The following is a 16365-nucleotide window of genomic DNA, read 5'->3' as shown; positions in this document are numbered from 1 at the left end:
TACGGATCCGGGAGTGGAACAGAGGGATGGACACAACATTCATTTCCCATGGGATTCACCACTCAGAATACTCACTGTCCAGCAACAACAGACATTGGGAAATGGGCTAATGGGAAACTGTCTTCCCATGGTCAGGGGAGAGGAAGCAGCAATCATAGTCAGCAGCAACTTCTTCCCACTCCGCCACACTCGCCGTGGCCCAATCCCAGTGCAGGAATTAATTCTCACTCCACATTCAAGCTACAGTACCTAGGCCTCTGCAACTGGATCCATGACTTCCTGACCGGAATACCACAATCTGTGCGGATTGGAATAACATTTCCACCTCAATGACAATTAACACTGATACTCCACAGGGCTGTGTGCTTATCTCACTGCTCTATTGTCTCTACAACCACAACTGTGTGGCTAGGCATCGCTCAAACAACATTTATAAATTTGCTGATGATACAACCACTGTTTGCAGAATTTCAGATGGTGACAAAAAATCATAAATTAGGGTGAACTACCAGTTAGTGGAGTGTTGCTGCAGCAACAATCTTGCACTCAACGTCAGCAAGATCAAAACGCTGATTGTGGATTTCAGGAAAGGTGAGATGAAGGAACACAAACCAATCCTCATCAAGGGATCAGAAGTGGAGAGAGTGGACAATTGCAAGTTCCTGGGTGTCAGCAACTCTGAGGATCTAACCTGGATGCAACATATGATGCAGTTATGAAGAAGGCAAGACAGCGGCTATATTTCATTAGGAGTTGGAGGAGATTTGGTTTGTCAACTAAAACACTAAATAAACTTCTACAAATGTACAGTGGAGATCATTCTGACTGGCTGCATCTCCATCTGGTATGGCGGGGGGGGGGGGTGGTGGTGCTGGGGGAGGCTTCTGAAGGAGATCAAAATAAATAGCCAAAACTTGTAAAACTGGTCAACTCTACCATGGGGCCAGGCTCGGTAGTACACAACATCTTCAAGGAGCGGTGCCTCAGGAAGGCACCGATCATCATTGAGGATCGCCACCACCCAGGACGTGCCCTTTTCACACTGTTACCATCGGGAACGAGGGAGAGAATGCTGAAGGCACACACTCGGTGATTCAGGAACAGTTTCTTCCCCTCTGACACCCAAATTCTGAATTCTCAATAGGCATTGCACCCATGAGCACTACCTAACTACTTTTTGCTTTTAATTTATGTTTTAATTCATGTTTAACTACTTACTTTAACTTAAATATTTAATACTTAATGTAACTCAGTTTATTCTCTATATTTATTTATCATGGATACTATTGTACTGCTGCTGTAAAGTTAACAAATGTCACGATATATGCCAGTGATATTCAATCTGATTTTGATTAAGTTGCTAATTGAGTCTGCCTCTACCTCTCCAGCAACAACTTCCATTGCCCTCACTCCAGAATCGATACCATTCCCTCAGCAACACACGCACAGTTCTGGAGAAGCTCAGCAGGCCAGGCAGCATTAATGTAAAAGAGTACATCTTTGGCATCTTAGGCCAAGATCCTATGTTTATAAGTAAAAATAAAACACATATACTGATTTAGAATAGTCCAAACACCATTCTCCCATTGTTGATAACGCTATTTGTCCAAGACCTTCCCACATAGGAACTATTACAACCCCTTTTCCACAGAGCCCCATCATCAGCATAGAAAGCCAAACTGAACTCAGGCCCAAGATGATTAAAAATATAATTAACTATCAGATTAAACAATATTAAACTTATAACACTATCCTGGGGAGGGAGGTACGTTTTCTTCCGCAAACTCTGATGACCACCCTCCCTGAAAATGACCCCCCAAAACAAAAAAAATGATACCCATTTGCAAAACCAACACCAACACCAAGCTTAATGAGCTTAATAAGAAGCCTCTCCCTCCATCGCATATCATAAAACTATTTCAATGTCCAAAAACACTGCAACTACTGATTCTTTCAGTGTAAAAGGATTTCCAGATATCATTCCCAGTAGTACAAGGGCGTCATAGATCTCCCTTTGCGAAACCCACATTGGTAGTGACGAAGTAATTCTCTCTTATCTAAAACAATCATCAGCCTAATTACTATCATTTTCACCATTATTTTACACAGTGAGGAAGTGAGACAACAGGCCTGTAGAAACTAGACAGCATCGGATCCCACCCAGGTTTTACAACAGGCTTCACCACATGCCTTTTCCAGTCTGCTGGCAACATTCTTTGCTTCCAGGCCTTCTTATAAAACTCAAGCAACTTCTTTTAGACTGCCTCAGGCAGATACTGGAGTACAGTATATGATAGCTCCCATATCCTGTCCTGGTCTATAGTACATGCCTTACTGGTGGCAAATTTCCATTTAGCCAATGTAAAGTCATCATCCATGGCAATCTCAAATGCCTCTTGTTTCTCACAAATCTTCCCACTGTCCACCAAGAGACTCTTTCATCTCTTAAAAAACTCATCCCCTATATTGTCTAGACTATGTCTGTTTGCAAACGTGTTTCTCCAACACTTTGCCTTTTCGTTGTCCTCTGCATCAAATTTCCGTTCTCCACTAATACTGGAATCTAGTTATAACCTCTGACACCATTCATCTTCCTCAGCATTCTCCACACCACCATCAGAGGATCATGGGACGGGAGGCCTCGGGAGAAAGAAAGAAGGAGGGGGGAATCCCAGAGGATAGGCAGGGAGCATAGTGAGAGGGACAGAGGGACAGAGGGAGAAAAAGAGAGAGAAATATATATATATATGATAATAATAATAAATAAATAATGGATGGGGTGGTCCCATGATCCTCTCATATCCCTTTTGCCAATCAACTGTCCAGCTCTTGGCTTCATCCCTCCCCCTCCTGTCTTCTCCTATCAGTATGGGTCTCCCCGTCCCCCTCCCAGTTTCTAACCTCTTACTATCTCTTCTTTCAGTTAGTCCTGACGAAGGGTCCTGGCCCGAAACGTCGACTGTACCTCTTCCTATAGATGCTGCCTGGCCTGCTGCGTTCGCCAGCAATTTATTAAGTGGGTTGTATAACTCCAGTCTGTTGGGGATGGCGACATTAATTTACCGGAATAGGACCTGCAGCAGAGTGAGGAATGATCTGACAGAAAGCAGCTCGGGGACTGGTCGAATCACATGGAACTATGGGAGACCCCTCACTACTCAGATGCTTTGCTACGTCATTGAGCGATGGTGGTATAGTGGTGAGCATAGCTGCCTTCCAAGCAGTTGGCCCGGGTTCGATTCCCGGCCATCGCAGGCTGTACAGTTTTACACTACATAACATATAAACCTCTAACATAGACACGATCTACGCAGAACTCCATGGGCCAAGTAGTCAACTCACGCTAATTCAGGCTGTGAGTGTAAATTGATTCATTAATTATCATTCACTGGTCGTGGACCACAGTTGGAATTAACATCCCTCAAGAGTTTCTCGTAAAATCCTGTTCTGACTCTATTCTAGATTCTCCAAGAATGGACACTTCACAGGAAGGATCGGCAGGATTTGTAGTGTTGCCTGATTGAAGTGTTTGACCTTGTTTGCCTTCATTGGAATATCAGAGACTGAGAGGAAACTTGACCAAATTATCAGAATCAGAATCCTTTATTATCGCCAAGTATGTGACACATACAGGGAATTTGATGCCGGTTTCCCTGAGCTCTCGCTGTACAGAATCAAAAAGCAAACAAAACAATAGTGCAAATAACCGTGAACTATATACAATGAGGTGCTGAATACCAGTGCATGTACAGGTGGACTTAGTTTATAATAGACTATAATTCAAGTGTTCATAAGACTGATGGCATACGGAAAGATACTGTTCCTGTACCTACGTGTCCTGGCATACAGTGATCTAAAGCGCCTACCAGAAGGAAGGAGTTGGAACAGGTGATGTCCAGGGTGTGGTGGGTCTACAGTGATGCTGCTTGCTCGCTTCCTGACTCTATGAGTGATATAGATTGGGCAGATAGTCAGAATTGGTTTTCCAGGGTAGGGATTCGAAATTCTAGCGGGAATGAATTTAAGGTAGGAGAGAGTTTAAAGATGTGCGGATCACGCTTTTAGACAGAGTGGGGCGGGTGCTTTGAACGGGCTGCCAGGTTCAGAGACGGAAGGGTGTACGATGTGTTTAGATAGACACATGAATATGTTAGTGTGGAGCGACATCGATAGAGGCACAAAGAGAAAATCTACAGATGATGGAAATCCAAGCAACACAGAAAATGTTGGAGGAACTCAGCAGGCCAGGCAGCATCTGTGGGAAAAAATACAGTCTACCTTTCGGGCCGAGTTCCTTCATCCGGACTGGAGGAAAAAACGATGAGTAATCAAAGTTAGACGGTGAGGGGAGGAAGAAACACGAAGGTGATAGGTGAAACCAGCAGGCGGAGGGGGTGGCTGGTAAATTAAAGACCTGAAACTTTGATTGGTGAAAGAGATACTGGGCTGGAGACCAGGGAAGGAGAGGAGGCCATGGAAGAAAGAGAAGGGGGCGGAACACCAGAGGGAGGTGACGGGCAGGTAACAGATAAGGTCAGAGAGGGAAAAGAGAATGGGGCTTCGTGAAGGTGGGGGTATTACCGGAAGTTTGAGAAATCAATGTTCATGCCATCAGGTTGGAAGCTACCAGACGGAATATAATGTTTTGCTCTTCCACCCTGAGCGTGGCTTCATCGCGACAATACTGGAGGCCATGGGCTGTTATGTCGGAATTGGAATGGGAAGTGGAATTAAGATGGGTGGCCACTGGGAGATCTGGCTTGTCCTGGTGGAGGGAGTGTAGGTGCTCGGTGAAGTGGTCTCCAATCTGTATCGGGTCTCACCGATATACAGGAGACCACACAGGGAGCACTGGATACAGTAGATGACCCTAAAAGACTCACAGCTGAAGTGTTTCCTTACCAGGGAGGATGTGTAGGGACAGGTGTAACACTTGTTTCACTTGCAAGGATAAGTGCCAGGAGAGAGATCAGTGGGAGGGACGGACGCACATGGGATTCACATGGGATCCCTGCAGAGAGCAGAACGTAGAGGGGGGAGGGAAAGATATGTTTGTTGGTGGGATCCCGCCGGAGATGGCGGAAATTACAGAGAATTGTGTGCTGGAGGCGGAGGCTGGGCGGGGTGGGTGGAATTAGGTGAGGACAAGACAAACCCTCTCCCTGGGGGAGGGAGCGAGGATGCGGTGGGGGCAGGCGTGAACAAAATGGAAGAGATTCTGTTGAGAGCAGCTTTCATAGTGGAGGAAGGGACGCCCCTTTCTTTGAAAAAAGACAATATCTCCTTTTTCTTGAATGAAACGCCGTATCCTGAGAGCAGATGCGGCGGAGACGGAGGAATTGAGAGAAGGGGCTGGCATTTTTACATGTAACGGGGTGGGAAGCGGTATAGTCCAGGTAGCTATGAGAGTCTGTGTGGTTATAATGGACATCAGTAGACAAGCTGTCTTCAGAGATAGAGACAGAGAGATGGAGAAAACGGACTGAGCTGTCGGATATGGGACAGGTAAACTTTTGGGCAGGGCGGAAATTGCAGGCAAAGCTGATGAAGTGGATGAGTTCCACATGGGTGCAGAAAGAGGTAGCAATGCCGTCATTTATATAGTGTAGGGAAAGTTAGGGAGCGACACCAGTGTAGGCTTGGAACATAGACTGTTCCACGTAGCCGACACACAGGCAGGCACGGATGGGACCCATGCCGGTGTCCATGACTCACTTTGTGTTTAAAGGAAGTGGGAGGACAAGTTCCGCCAGACGGAGGTGAATGGTGGTGGAGGAGAGCTGGTTGGGTCTGGTTTCCCGATGGAAGCGGAGAGCTGACAGACCTTTCTGGTGCGGGAGGAGTGGGGGGTGGGTGGTTTGCTGGACGTGTATAGGGATTGGACATCCATAGTGAAAATGAAACGATCTGGAACCTATGTGGGATGAAACCAATTCGACTCCAACTGAATGATCCAAAATTTAATCAAGACCACGACATTACATCCGGCAAGTCCGTTAGTTCCAGGAATGTCGGTCGAGGAAATATACACCAATGGTCAAAGAGTATGTAACCTACACACTCCTGACAAATATATACCTTGCGCCCCTGGTACTGTACTCTCTCTTCTCCCTTCTTCAATCCGGCTGAAGGTACAAAACAGCACGTACTACAGGCTCGTGGATAGCTTCAACTCCGCCGTTATGTCTACTGGATGGTGCCCGAGTCGATAAGATGGAGCCTTGACCTCACAATCTACCCGTTATGATGCGGCACCTGATTGTTTACCCGCACTGTGCTGTCTCTGTCGCAGTTACATTTCATTCTGCATTCTGTTATTGCTTAACATTGTTCTCTCTCAATACGTTGTGCAATCATTTGATCTCCAGGAATAGTGTGAAAGAGAAGCTTACAAAAAAACATTTTAATTCCCACTGAAGTTAACGCTGCAGTCGCAGGGTTTCCGGACAGCACAGCGTTACCCAGCTGGCAATATAACACGACGCAAAAACTGCCGGGTCACCTGCGTCCCTGGGTGGGCTCGAACCACCAACCTTTCGGTTAACAGCCGAACGCGCTCACCGCTTGCGCCACAGAGACAAACTGGGAAAGGAGACTATGAATGGTCTGTTCCGGGGTTGGAAGATGGTGACTGACAATCGATGCTGTGAACCGGCTTTTCACATATCACAATCACAACATTGGAATTAAACTTGAACTTCCACCAACGGCAGCTGACACCGCGGCTTACCCGGAATTCCAAAGGCTGAAATAAAAGGATAGTTAACGTCTTCTATTCGCCAGATGACTGGATACACCATTTCAGTGAGAGTCTGTGATTTCTCTTGTTCCTGAATTCACAGCTCCGTTAGACACTCTGAGCTGATGCATTAAAAACGGCCTCGATTCAAACAGGGCATCAATCTCCAGCGATACGGTCAAACACTTCACTAATTTTCTTAGTGACGGCACTTGAACAAACACTTTAATTAAACATCTCTGATGGAAACATTTGACGATTGAAGACCAATACATCAAAATTCTTGGGCATTACTTCAGCAGAGTCTTTGGTGGCAATGAGGCCGGTAGATTTAATTTTAAACTCTACATTTGTCACGGAAGAGCTTCTTTTACAGATTTCATTGTTTTTCTTTTTTTGGTTTGATAATTATTGCTTTGCAAATGGAGACCAGCGACACTGAACGACCCATATCTCGTGTCCCTGCAGTTTCCCATGTTGAACTGTCCTTCAGTCCTGCAACTCCCTCCTGGTCGCACACACAAACAGTCTGGAAACACCGATACGAAGAAAAATACAACAGAGAGATCAAGATTGGGATAGAAACCGTCAAATAACGACGTTCCTGATGTACAAACACGAGAAAATGTGCAGATGCTGCAAATACAAGGCGATACCCAGACAGTCCGCTGAGTTCTTCCAGCACTTTGTCTGTGATATTGCTGATATAACAGATTCTATCAGCATCTCAAATCTGACAAAGGTCAAAGGAAATTGTGTTGAGCCGGAGGCCGGTGAGTCTGTGGAATTCTTTGCTGTCGACGGCGATTGGGCCCGAGTCACTTGGTATGTTTAACGCGGAGGGTGGTAGTTACTTGCTCAGTAAGGAAGTCAAAGGCTGTGGAGAGAAGGCGTGAGAATGGAGTTGATGAAGATAATAACTCAGCCAAGATGGAATGGGGCAGACTGACTCTGCTCCCTTCTCTTACGGTCTTCTGGGTTCTGCCTGGGTTCAAGTGTACAGAGTTGTTCGCACTTCTGTTGTTTATGTTTTCTCAACGTCGTATTTGTTGTTCTGAGTTTATCAGTCTCTATTTCTTGGATCGTGTAGAAAACTGCAAAAAGTACAGCGTGATATAATCAGTTGCAGGTTGACTGTGTGGTTAAGAAGACATACGATTGTATTTAACTTCATTAATCGTGGGATTCAGTTCAAGAGCCGACAGGGAATATTACAGCTATATAGGATCCTGATCAGACCCCACTTGGAGTACTGTGCTCAGTTCTGGTCACATCACTACAGGAAGGATGTGGAAACTATAGAAAGGGTGCAGAGGAGATTTACAGGGATGTTGCCTGGATTGCCGAGCGTGCTTTATGAGAATAGCAGCATAGAAACATAGAAAACCTACAGCACAATACAGGCCGTTCGGTCTACAAAGCTGTGCCGAACATGTCCCTACCTTAGAAATGACTAGGCTTACATATAGCCCACTATTTTTCTAAGCTCCATGACCCTATGCAAAAGTCTCTTAAAAGACCCTGTCGTATCCGCCTCCGCCACCTTTGGCGGCAGCCCATTGAACGCACTCACCAGTCTCTGAGTAAAAACCTTACCGCTTCATCTCCTCTGTACCTACACCCCAGCACCTTGAACCTGTGTCCTCTTGTGGCAACCATTTCAGCCCTAGGAAAATGCCTCTGACTATCCACATGTTCAATATCTCTCATCATCGTATCCACGTCTATCAGGTCACCTCTCATCCTCCGTCGCTCCAAAATAAAAGGCCGAGTTCACTAAACCTATTCTCATAACACATGCTCCCCAAGACATGCTTTGAGCGTCCGATGGAGTCGGACCCCAAGATCATTCTGATCCTCCACACCGCCAAGCGTCTTACCATTAATACTATATTCTTCCATCATATTTATCCTATCAAAATGAACTACTTCACACTTATAACTTACAGATTGAGTGAACTCGACCTTTATTCCTTGGAGTGACGGGGCCTGAGAGGGGACCTGATAGAGGTGTATAAGATGATAAGAGCCATTGATCGTGTGGATAGTCAGAGGCTTCTTCCCAGGGCTGAAGTGGCTCACACCGTTTTAAGGTGCTTGGAAGTCGGTACAGATGAGAAGTCAGGAGTAAGTTTTCTTTACGCAGAGTGTGGTAAGTGCGTGGAATTGGCTGCCGGCGACGGTGGTAGAGCCTGATGCAATAGGGTATTTTAATAGGCTCTTGGAGAGGTACATGGTGCTTAGAAAATAGAGGGCTATGGGTCACCCGAGGTAATTTCAAAAGTCAGTCCATGTTCGGCACAGCATTATGGGCCGAATGACCTGTATTGTGCTGCAGGCTTTCTATGTTTCAATGTTTCTATATATAGAAAGTTAACAGAACTGTTAGAGCGGGCATCGGAAGCTGGAAATAGGAGGTAGTAATAGGGGACAAATAAATGGCGGACGAAATTATTAAATATTATGCGTCCGTCTTTTATGTTGAGGATACAAGCAGTATGTCAGAAATTCGAGAGGGTCAAGGGATGTAGGTGAGCGTAGTTGCTATTATTAAGGAGAAGGTGTTTGGAAGCTGAAAGACCGCAAGGTCACCTGACCAGATGGACTGCACCGCGGGTTTCTGAAAGGAGATTACGAGATCATGGAATCGTTAATAGTGATCTTTCAGGAATCACGGGCTTCTGAAATGGTCCAGAGAACTGGAAAATTGTTGATCTGATTTTGCTCTTCTCGACAGAAGGGAAACAAAATACAGAACACTACAGACCAGTTATCAGGGCTGTTATGGTTGGGAAAATGCTGGAGTCCATGAGGTTTCTGGGTGCGTGGAGACACCTGTTCAAATAGGCCGGCCAACATGGTTTCTTTCAGGGGAAATCTTGCCTGACTAATCTGCTGGAATTAATTCGGGAAATAACAGGCAAGATGGACAAAGGAGCGTCAGTGATGTTGTTTACTTGGATTTTCGAAGGCATTTGTCAAGTGCCGCAGATGAAGCCGCTAAACAATATTAGAGCCCACGGCATTAAAGGAGAGATACGAGCATCTGCCGCCAACGTGGACTGGACTGCTTTCCTATTGAGCCGTACATCTTCAGAATTGGACCCGATTCCTGATCTTGTGGCTCAGTGGTTATACAAAGGAATTGGATTATTCCAGAGAGTATCGGCCAATATTCATTAGGCTCACCTGACCGGACAAACCTTATGATCCTCTGCTCCATCCCTTCGGTGGTTTAAGATATCTTTCCTCAGGCAGGCAGGAGAGCGGGGTTGTTTGGGTCTACCTTCCTAAGACGGTGATAGAGGCCACAGGAGGAAAAAGTCTGTTTCGGGTTAATTCAGCTGCAGCTCAGCCGCTGTCCATTGATATTTATGCTGAAGAACAGCCCGGAGACAAAGAGAGAGAGAACGCGGAGGAGACAGAGTGGAAGGATGATTCCGGGATTGAGAGGGATAACATATGAGCAGCGTTTGTCCGCCCTTGGACTGTATTCCTTGGAGTTTAGAAGAATGAGGGGAGACCTCATAGAAACACTTTGAATGTTGAAAGGCATACACAGAGTGGATGTGGCAACGTTGTTTCCCATGATGGGGGAGTCTAGTACTAGAGGGCATGACTTAAGGATGGAAGGGCGCCCATTCAGAACAGAAATGCGAAGGTTTTTTTTGTCAGAGGATGGTGAATCTATGGAATTTGTTGCCACGGGCGGCAGTGGAGGCCAATTCATTGGGTGTATTTAAGGCAGAGATTGATGGGTATCTGAGTAGCCAGGGCATCAAAGGTTATGGTGAGAAAGCGGGGGAGTGGGATTAAATGGGGGAATGGATCAGCTCACGATAAAATGGCGGAGCAGACTCGATGGGCCGAATGGCAGACTTCTGCTCCTTTGTCTTATGAACAGAATGTGTGACAGCAGGGCGACTGAAACTGGGTTCAGTAAATAATGTGAAACACATTCATTGCTGACATGTCGGGAACGAGGTCTCCGAATGGGTCGGTGAACAGACAGCACAGAGATAATATCAGGAGGGGAGAAGGGATAGCAAATACGAGATGAAAACCAGAGAGAAAGGTGCGAAATAAATCAACAAAGAACAGTTAATAAAGGAAACATTTATAAAGGAAGCTCTCCATTGGAGCTTAGAAAAATAGAGGACAATGCGTAACCCTAGGTAATTTGTAGGTTAAGGACATGTTCGGCACAGCATTGTGGGCCGAAGGGCCTGTAAAGTGCCGTAGGTTTTCCGTGTTTCTATGAAACGATGTGCCGTCAGCAAAGAATCGACAAATGAAAATGAAGAGAAGAATGAGCAACGTCCACAACGGAGCAGCGCGTCACCACGTTCAGACAACAGCAGAGAGGCGCAGCGGCAGCGTGCTGGGCCCATGGGCGTCCATTCGGCCGATGGATTGACGATTGTTTCCATGGAGAGCTCTGGAGGTGACGGAGGTCGTATCAAATAAACCCGGGCCTATCAGGATAGTAGAAAACTGTCCTGACGTGTGTAAACTTAGAGAGCATCTCAGGGAGAACTTCATGCGGATATTTTTGGAAACTGGAACCCATGCCCGAGTGGCTACTGAGGCAAGTACACTCACAATATTAGAGAATTGTCTGGGCGACCACCTGAAACATCAAGACACTGAAGGCAACAGCTAGTAAGCGAGCTCTTTTCTGGTGTGATCGGTAGTTGATTGTCAGCACGGACACTGTGGGCCGAAAGGTCTGTTTTAGGGTCGCATGATTCTGTGAATCTATATTACATTTGTGAATAAGAATAAAGGGTTTTATTTACTCTGGTAAAGGGGGAGGGGGATGAGAGTGATCCCATTATGTATAAATAGACAGAGTGAATGGTGAGCAGACTGACGGCACTCAGTGTGAGCACATCATCCGACATGTTTTGATGTGTCCTAGTTCAGGGGTCCCCAACCTTTTTTGCGCTGCGGACAGGTTTAATATTGATAGTATTCTTGCGGACCGGCCGTCCCGGGGGTGGGGGGGGTGGGGGGGGGAGTGGTAGGGTTACCAACGGACAAGCGCAGCAGTCAAAATAAGACTACAATGACCATGAAGCCTTGCGCGGGCACCAGTGCGCACGCGTGTACCTTCCGATATTATTCTCCGCAATGCGTTTTAGGCGATTCTGTTCGGCGAGGGGGAGGAAGGGGGGTGTTCATCACGACCGGAATATTGGTAATAAGCGGCTAATACACTCAATTTCGTTTCTAAAAGGGATTATCTAACGAATTTAATATTAAACACACAGCGCATATTTTCCTCGCATGAATATAGTGATGAGTCAATTATCAGGGGAGGACAGGGAGCTTGAAGTGTTGAACGAACTTCCAGTAGAAGTGGTAGAGGCAGGTTCGATATTATTTAAAAGAAAAAATGGATAGGTATCTCGACAGGAAAGGAATGGAGGGTTATGGGCTGAGTGCAGGTCGGTGGGACTAGGTGAGAGTAGCGTTCGCCATGACCAGAAGGGCCGAGATCGCCTATTTCCGTGCTGTAATTGTTATATGGTTATATAAGTCACTTATCACTCAATAGCATCATAACATTTTAAGTAACGTTTGGATATTAAACACACAGCACATATTTTCCCCGTATGAACATATAAAATCATTGCAACACACCATTATCGCTGAATCCGTGGGAGCCCTGGGCTTGTTTCCCTGCAACAAGACGGTCCTATCGAGGGCTGATGGGAGACAGCGATACTCGAAGGAGGTTCCTTATGTCCGGTCTATTTAGTTTTCGTTGCATTCATTGCAGAGATATGTTGGAAATGGAAGCAACGTTTACAGTGCTTTAGTGGCTATCGCAGGATATTGAGCCTTGACTTTGATCCGGAATGCCGGCAGAGATGTTATGTCAAACATACTTGTCAGCCCGCTGTCATTTGCAAGCTCGAGGAATTGATCTTCTTCCCGCGCTGACATCGATGACGCGCTGCTAATGACCTCGTGTGCGTTCAAGCTCAACAGCGGGTGTGACAGGGAATGAGAAAAGGTGCAGCTGACTCATATCGCCAAATCATATCGTTTACTCGCGGCCCGGTAGCGCATGCTCTGCGGCCCGGTGGTTGGGGACCGCTGTCCTAGTTGGCTGTGGGAATCTGATTTAGAGTGAGAGCAGGAAGCTGCACGGATCGGTTCACCGGGGAAAATGTGAGGGACAGCACTTCAATCCTTGATCCACTGGCCAGCCCAGGGTGAATAATAATTTTACACTCACTCGTCCATTTAAATAACTTCGGGAATTCGTACGCGAGTTGTCAGGGTTGGACCACTCGGACGCTAGAAGTGTATGACTGTGGTTCGAGCTGTTTTCTGAATGTGGTCACTGTGATTCCTCACTCTGGTGCAGTTCCTGTTATGTCCGGTTGAGGTCGCCATCCTCCGACAGACCGGAGATACACAACACCCAGTGTTTCAATGAAGTGGGAGTGATCGCTTCAGAATTCGATTCGCTACATAACGTTTCCCGCTTGTCGCATTAAAAAAAAGCAGAAATATAAATATATAACTGTGATTAAAAATGTTCATTCCAGCAGCACGGATTTGGGCTCGAATGAGAGCACTCCCCTTCGCTAATCCTTGAACACAACAGGTGACTGAATCGCTGGAGCAAACTGAGACACTGCTGTGGGAGGGACACGAGTGAAAGGCTCTAGTATTACAGCTGAGAAACATCAAAGTAATTCTGTTCACCCTCTTGTACTCTTAAATGTGCATGATAGGAGTTACCATCAGCAGTTCCCCGTTAGTATAGTGGTTAGTATCCCCGCCTGTCACGCGGGAGACTGGGGTTCAATTCCCCGACGGGGAGAAACGAATTTTACTACATTATTCAACGGGAATATCGAATTCAAAAGACAAATAAAAGCGGACAAAGAATTTGTGTTTACGCTATTCAGTTCATTGGGCATTGGGAAGGATGGAATTGCTCGGGCTGCTGTGATCCTTCCGAGAAGAAAGTGGTGTTATTGTCAACCTCTTTCCTCAAGAATCCCCTGAGAATCTATATCTCAGCACCGTTCTTTGTTACTTGTTCGTTGTTATACAGAGTCCATCATTCCGGGCATATTAATCCGGGGCTTTTGTTGTCAACTATCAATTCCCGCATGTTCCCACCATAGTAGTAAGGTAACTAACCAATATCAGTCCAGACGAAGGGTGCCGGTCGGAAACGTCGACTGTTTACTGTTTTCCATCGATTATGCTTGGTCTGCTGAGTGCCTTCAGCATTTTGTGTGTGTTGCTTGGATTTCCAGCATCTGCAGATTTCTCTCCTTTGTGACCAATATTAAGTGTCACCCTGGAACACATCGATTACATCCCCTCATCTTGTTTTGGTGTCCAAAATGGCTCCAGTCCCCTGCTCTGCAAAGGGAAACTCTGCTCTTCAAAGATCTTTCTTCCTTGGGTTGACTGCACACTATCTGTGAACTATCCTTGCCAAGGCGCTACATTAACCTGACTTGCTGTAACTTCCACACTCCCCACTTCCCTTTGCGTCCTGTAAAGGACCACATGAATTGTGGATGCAGCTGAATTGCACAGAAAATTCGAGTCTCCCCAGTGATCCTGTCATCGTCTGCCTGAAGAGTGGGATTGCTGAACGATAGGAGGCAGCTGTTCTTCGGGTCCTCTCTCCACAGAGTGCTCTCAGTAAGAAACTTAAACAAGTTTCAACACCAGCAGGAATATAAACCCCCTTGGCCACTGTACGCTGGAGTTGCACAAACTTCCTGACAGAGAATGAGGCTAATCAGAAGGGTTCCAAAGGTGATGATAGAGTCGTATGTAACTCCTGCCCAAACTTCTTAACTTTAACAGCTTCTAACGGGATCTGCACGGATAAAATCGACGATGTTTTGCACTATTTCAGTCCAATAATGACACAAGTTCCTCCCCTCTCGGCCAACAGGAAGTTTAATGCTGTTCAGATTTGAAAGGCCATGATGCATCTTGCTGCCTCTTTGTTAGAAATGTCTTTCATGACCAGACTTGTATCATGTAGCACTACAGCAGTGTTGTTAGCCGATCACTGCAACACTGGGGTCATACTGATGTTCTCACGATCCCGTCTGGTAGGTCCCCAGAACAGGAACACTACAATCCAGTAACAATCATCAGTCTCCTTCGTCCTTCAATGCTGGCAGGTGTCAGTATTTTCTGCTACACACGCCAAGTATCAATAACCTCCTGACAGCTTTTGTTCAGGCCAAAGACTCCACTTAAAGGCGAAGGGGATACCCTTGGCAAACAGCAGTGAGCCTGCCATCCAATACTGTAAGCGCCATTAACAGAGGTTATAGGATCACTGGTGACACACACATTGCACGTACTGTTACCTAAATCTGATCCCATCACCCGGTAGTTGCAGTAACAGACTTCACTCTCATCCTCATGAAGCAGCTTCAGAGCTGAGGATTTATGCAGTCCATGATGAGAAGTTTATTGCCATCGTTCAAAGCAGTTCCATTGGCAAGTGTGATTTCTCTGGGCAGTGCGGTCCAGTGTTCCCTTCACAGCTCTAATCTTCTTATCAAAGTGGTAAACAGAATCAAAATAAGTAATATTGAGGTGGGGAGACTGCACTGTTAACCCACCTTCTGAATGTCTGGGCCCTCTACAGCACACTCAACAACTCGACCGTTTAGCCCCAACATGCATTCATAACTAAGGGTCATGTTCATTGAGTGGAACAGGAGCTGTACTGCCTCATCTGTGACATGAGGTACTCAAAAGACATACAGTATCCAGTAACATTTCTTCCAGTATCGGATCAAGAGAAGAAGTCGTCAATTCCAAAAATTGACATGCGGGCTTACATCAGGGGCTATTTTACAACGGGCAGAATTACAATTGTACAAATACTACAGTACAGTTTGGGAAATGAACTTCATAATCTCTGCTGGTGATGGTGGTGGAGGCTGAAACTGACTGTTATCAAAGTTGCCTTGGTACTGTCGGCACCTTTGAGCTCAGTGACCAGACTGTCCATAAACAAAGTGCACCCCTCACTGACGTCTCCATCTTTTACCCCCACCGTGTCCACCACCAACATCCCCATGTTTGTTAAAGTGAATCAAAGAACTGCAAAATCCATACATTTAGAATAGCTTTTTCTAAACAATGATATACACTTTTCAAAACAAATATAATACCATTCTCAAGTGGGTTACAAGTCAAATGCATGTAAAGCAGGTAATGTTGAAATAAATTTAGAGTGTTTGTTGACTTTACACCCATGATCTGTCTGGGTGTAAAGTCAGCAAACACTTTTCCTCCACCTTGTGACGTATGTCAGCAATAAATCTATGACCAATTAAAACATGCACTTTCCTGAATGATCTTGACAGAGCAAGTGGGAGAGGAAGTTTTCATCTGTGAGACAACCAGAACCTGGTACCACTATTTAACAACTGGAGCGAAAGATGAGAGGATTCTTTTAAAATCAAATCAAATCCAATCAAGTTTAATTATCATTGAGACCATACATGGATACAGTCGAAGGATACACAATTTCTCTGGGGCCAAGGTGCATAATATACATTCAAAAAAGTGAGAAAGTGGAACATTATCATGCAAGAAAACACATGTATAGT

General features: G+C 45.7%; 1 protein-coding gene and 2 non-coding genes across 3 annotated transcripts in view; all 3 read left to right on the top strand.

Moving 5' to 3' along the window:
- LOC140188855 (uncharacterized) overlaps positions 1-16365 on the top strand; it is a 631689-nt gene that overhangs the window by 429652 nt on the left and 185672 nt on the right. The gene's annotated exons all lie outside the window — the stretch shown is intronic.
- On the top strand, positions 3183-3254 carry trnag-ucc (transfer RNA glycine (anticodon UCC)). Its single transcript has one exon. It is a non-coding gene; the product is annotated as a tRNA-Gly (tRNA).
- trnad-guc (transfer RNA aspartic acid (anticodon GUC)) lies at positions 13509-13580 on the top strand. The gene has a single exon. It is a non-coding gene; the product is annotated as a tRNA-Asp (tRNA).

The sequence above is a fragment of the Mobula birostris genome, chromosome 28, assembly GCF_030028105.1.
Source record: "Mobula birostris isolate sMobBir1 chromosome 28, sMobBir1.hap1, whole genome shotgun sequence".
Classification (NCBI taxonomy): Eukaryota; Metazoa; Chordata; class Chondrichthyes; order Myliobatiformes; family Myliobatidae; genus Mobula; species Mobula birostris.
This window is presented reverse-complemented; position numbering and strand designations above follow the sequence as displayed.